Source organism: Pteropus vampyrus, unplaced genomic scaffold, assembly GCF_000151845.1.
Source record: "Pteropus vampyrus isolate Shadow unplaced genomic scaffold, Pvam_2.0 Scaffold6, whole genome shotgun sequence".
Classification (NCBI taxonomy): Eukaryota; Metazoa; Chordata; class Mammalia; order Chiroptera; family Pteropodidae; genus Pteropus; species Pteropus vampyrus.
The window spans coordinates 11,801,244-11,806,490 of NW_011888787.1; positions in this window are offsets into that span (position 1 = coordinate 11,801,244).

Sequence of the window (5,247 nt, forward strand, 5' to 3'; positions counted from 1 at the left end):
TTTTTTTTTTTTTTTTTTGGAAGACACTTGCAAGGGCACACAAAACAAGGAAAATTGAGAATCCCTTAGTTAAACTAGCACTGAGTTAAGATCCTGAAAATTTTTTCAGACACTTTCAAATTGGAAAAAAGATTTGCTTTGATATATCCATAAGAACAAAATGCAAATGTTCAAAAAACTTTGGTTTAAATATAGATTTTTCTATCCTTTGCAGAAACTCTCATTTACCTCTTTATACCACAGAAAGTGATCTCTTTAGAGATATGGTTTACTAACCTTAACTGTCTTTTTGAAAGCGTTTATCATGTATTGGTCCAGCATCTAGGTGCACTTTATTTGGAAGTTGAATGATAATAATAATGATACTAATAAACATAATATAGAGATTACTCCGAGCAAATGTCCTAATCAGTCTCTGGGATCAGTCAAGTTTATGATAATGTTTATTGGGTTCAAGTTTTGGCTTGCAAGTGAAAGTCTAATCATGAATAATAATAATTTCCAACAAAATGTTATTTTCCCTCCCATGAATAATCAAGTATTTATAGGCAGAATTACATTTATAGATAAAATGAAACATCTAAAGGAAAACACTTTTAACAAGTTACATAAGAGAAAAGTATTGCAAAGCACTAAGAACATAATATAAATGGATTTCAAATTTATTACGTCCAGACACGTGTGGCATCACCTTCCCTGTTTTAAGAATTCCTGGTTGATACACTAGGGGCATAGCTTATCAAAAAATTGACTGCTCTTATGGCTTAAAAGTCCTGAAAACATGACGTTTTGCCAAAGTATTCGACTTCCCCAATATTTTTTCCCCAGCTTTATAGGGAATAACTGATAAATAAAATTGTATATATTTAAAGTGTACAATGTCATGAATATACATACATATTGTGAAATTATTACTAAGATCAAGTTGACACGTATATCACTTCTCATAATTAGCATTTGTCGTGAGAACTTAAGATCGCCTCTCAGCAAATTTCAAGTGTACCATATTAATAACTATAGTCACCTTACTGTATCTTAGATCTTCAGAATCTTACAACTGAAAATCTGTACCCTTTTCCAATCTCTCTCCATTTTGCCATCCCCAGGCCCTGACAACCATTATTTGTACTCTCTATTCCTCTTAAATTCAACTTTTATTTTTAGATTCCACATAAAAGTGATACCACAGTATGTCTTCATCTGGCTTATTTCACTTAGCATAATGCCCTCCAGCTTCAAACATGTTCTCACAAATGGCAGAATTTCCTTCCTTTTTACAGCTAAATAATATTCCATTACATATATTGCACCACATTTTCTTTATCCACTCGTTTGTTAATGGACATTTAGGTTGTTACTTATCTTGACTGTTGTGAGTAATGGTGCAATGAACATGAGTGGAGATATCAATTCAAGATACTGATTTTATTTCCTTCAGATGTATCTCCAGGAGTGGGATTGCTGGATTATATGGTAGTTCTATTCCTAATTTCTGAGAAACTCCCATACTGTTCTTCATAATGGCCGTACCAGTGTGCATTCCCACCAACAGTGCACATGGATATCCTTCTTTCGCATCTTCACCAACATGTGTCTCTTATCTTTTTAATAATAAATACCCTAACAGAAGTGAAATAATATTTCATTATGATTTCAATTTGCATTTCCCGTTTGATTAGTGATGTTGATCACCTTTTTATGTATCTATAGGCCATCTGTATGTCCTCTTAGGAAAAATGTCTATTAAAACTCTTTGCCCATTTTTCAAATCAGTTATTTGGGTTTTGGTATTGAGTCTTGAGAGTTCCTTATATATTTTGGATATTAATCCCTTATCAGATAGATGGTTTCCAAATATTTTCACCCATTCTGAAGCTTCTTATTTTATGGAGTTTCCTTTGCTGAACAGAAGTTTTTAAGTTGATACAGTCCTACTTGTTTAAGTTTTGCTTTTTTTGCCTCTGCTTTTGGCATCATATCCATAAAATCATTACCAAGACCTATTTCATAAAGCTTTTCCCTTATGTTTTCTTCTAGGAGCTTTATGGGTTCAGGTTTTACATTTAAGTCTTTAATCTATTTCAGATTAATTTTTGTGAGTTCTGTAAGACAGAAGTCCAGTTTCATTCTTTTGCATGTGCACATCCAGTTTTCCCAGCATCATTTATTGAAGACGTCCCCCTTGTATATTCTTGGCATTTCTTGTCAAAGATTAATTGGCTGTATATGCATGGGTTTATTTCTCCCTATTCTGTTTTATGTGCTTGTTTTTAATGCCAATACCATACTGTTTTGATTACTATAGGTGTGTAATGTAGTTTGAAATAAGGCAGTGTGATGCCTCCAACTTTGTCTTTCACAAGATTGCTTTGGCTATTCAGGGTCTTATGTGGTTCCATATGAGTTATAGAACTTTTTTTCTATTTCTGTGAAAAATGCCATGGGACATTTAATAGGCATTGCACTGAATCTGTAGATCACTGGGGTAGTATGGACATTTTTAATAATATTAATTCTTCTAATCCAAGAACACAGATATCTTTCCATTTATTTGTATCTTCTTCAATTTCTTTCATCAGTTTCTTATAGTTTCAGTATGTAAATTTTTCAACCCTTTGGTTAAATTTATTCATAAGTATTTTATTATTTTATGCCATAGTAAATGGGAATGCTTTATTAATTTCTCATTTTAATAGTTCATTGTTGTTGTATAGAAACACAACTGACTTTTGTACATTGATTTTGTATCTTGTAACTTACCAAATTTAATTATTAAGCTCCAACACTTTTTTGGTGGAGTCTTTCTGGGTTTCCACATATAGGTTCATGACATCAAGAAACAGAGACAATTTTACTTCTTCCTTTCTGATTTAGATGCTTTTAATTTCTTTGTCTTGCCTAACTGCTCTGGCTAAGACTCCCAGTACTATGTTGAATAGAAGTGGTGAGAGTGGGTATCCTTGCCTTGTTCCTGATCTTAGGGGAAAAGCTTTTAGCTTCTCACCTTTGAGTATAATATTAGCTGTGGGCTTGTCACAATGGCCTTTATTATGTTTGAGAAACATTCCTTGTATATCTAATTTGTTGAGAGTTTTTATCATGCAAAAAGTTGTTGAATTTTGATAAATGCTTTTGTGCTTCTATTGAGATCCCATGATATTTATGATCTGAGAAATCAGGGTTGACCAGGAATTCATTAAATTTGGGAAGAATCAGAGAAAGAATGACAAGAATATCTCTATTCCAAGGCCATATCTTTACTAATAATTCTCTCTTCAAAAAAATGATATTTTTTCTTTTCTTCCTTTTTCATTATCTCAATTTATTATACAAATAATCATTGAGCTCTTACATAATATGTGCCTAAGGCTAAAGATTCCAGAGTCCCAGGGAGCAAAACAATATAAATAGGAGATCAGTTGCTTTGGATGGCAGGAAAGAGATAATGGTGACCTAGATGAAGAGATGAAGGATACAAAAGAAGTTTGAGGAATCAAGAGATATTTTGAAGATATAATAATAGCTCATGCTGAAGTTTATGTGAGGGGATAGGGAAAGTTGTTGAGAAGGGAGAAAAAAATCAAGGAAATACCACAGGTGTAAGTAGGGAACAGCAAAACTCTTGCTGAAGAAACAAACTGAAGGTCACATTCTGGATATGTTAAGAGATGTCTATGAAATACTGAAGTAGAGATGTCAAATATATATTGAAAATTTGAGGTTGAAGTCCAAGAAAAGGTCTGTATTGGAGGACAGGTATCCATGCGAAAGTGTTTTAAATCCATAAAAATGACTATATTCACTTAAAGGACAAATTATAGAGAACAGAATTAGATCCAAATGAGTTCTTACGTCAAAGAGAAGATGAGATAGTAAAAATATTTGAAAAAAAGCAGTCAGTGTGAGAGAAAGAAACCAAGAGTGTAGAATCACAAAAGCCAAAGGAAGAAAGGAGAAAGTGGCTCACCATATTAAATAATGTTCTGAAGTAATGTAAAACGAGGATAGAGAAGTACATTGGACTAATGTCTTTGACAATGTTGACAAGAGCAGATTCAATGAAATGATGATGATGGAAACTGGACAGTAAAGCAATGAAAGTAACTGGTATTGAGGATGTGGACTGTAAAAGGGCTTTCAAATGGTTAAAACCACCCAAATATTATAACTGTGATGAAAACACGAAAATTGCTAGGAAGGGGAGCAAAAAAATGGGTTGTACCTAGAAGAAAATTTGAGAATCCTGAGTTTTTTATTTGGAAGACTTTAATAGGGAACTAATCAAGTAGAAAGGGAAAGATGTTTAAATCGGAAGAGAAAGATTAATCTAAGAAATAAAGTCCTCAAAAAGATAGAAATGGAATGGCATGGTATTCTTAACAAAAGTTGGGGGAATGACCTTTCGTCAAATGAGGTGCACTTTCTTCATTAAGACAGGAGGAAAGAAGAAAATGATAGGGGCAAGGAATAGATTTGTAGGTAAAAAATGAGAGGGAGAGTGAGAGAAATAAAAAGAGCCCGAGTTATGGCTTCTATTTTCTCATATTTTTTGTTAAAAAAAAAAAAATAACTGAGAGTTGTAAAAAGAGCTAGATGAAAGGCTTAACAAATTCCAATTTAAAGTCAAGGAGAAGGAGAATGAATAGGTAGAGAATCAGAAAGGAACCCTGGAGCATCTGGTGTTATAAAAGCTCTACATAAGCACTCAACCATATTGGGGGTTAAGAGATAGAACAAAAAACATCAAGTTAAAGCCATTTGAAAGAAAAAGAAAATAGCTTGAGTAGAAAAGCATTCCTATGAGCTCCATATAAGTAAGAATTTTAGACTGGATAATGTAAGGTTATTTTATTTTTTAATCTATTAACTATAAAGGGGCTATCACACTGTTAAAACCACTGAAATGTTACAGCTTTCTACAGGAATCATCATTAAATCAGCTATCCCTAAATAATTTTTAGAAACTCTCTATGGGAGGAATGCAGACATAGATTAGAGATCTATAGCTAGGCAACTGGTGTTAATGGCAACAAACAACTTGTTAAGATGCCTATCTGAGTTCTTAGAAATTTCTTTGACAAAGAGATTAACGTGAGTCTTCTAAAATATAACAAAATATTAATTGCAATTATCTTTTAATGTGATTTTATGCTCTTCTGAGTTTTCAAGTTGATTACTTATTATAGCTTTTAATAAAAATTAATAAATTATAAAAATTTATATATATGTGAAAAGAAACACACTTGG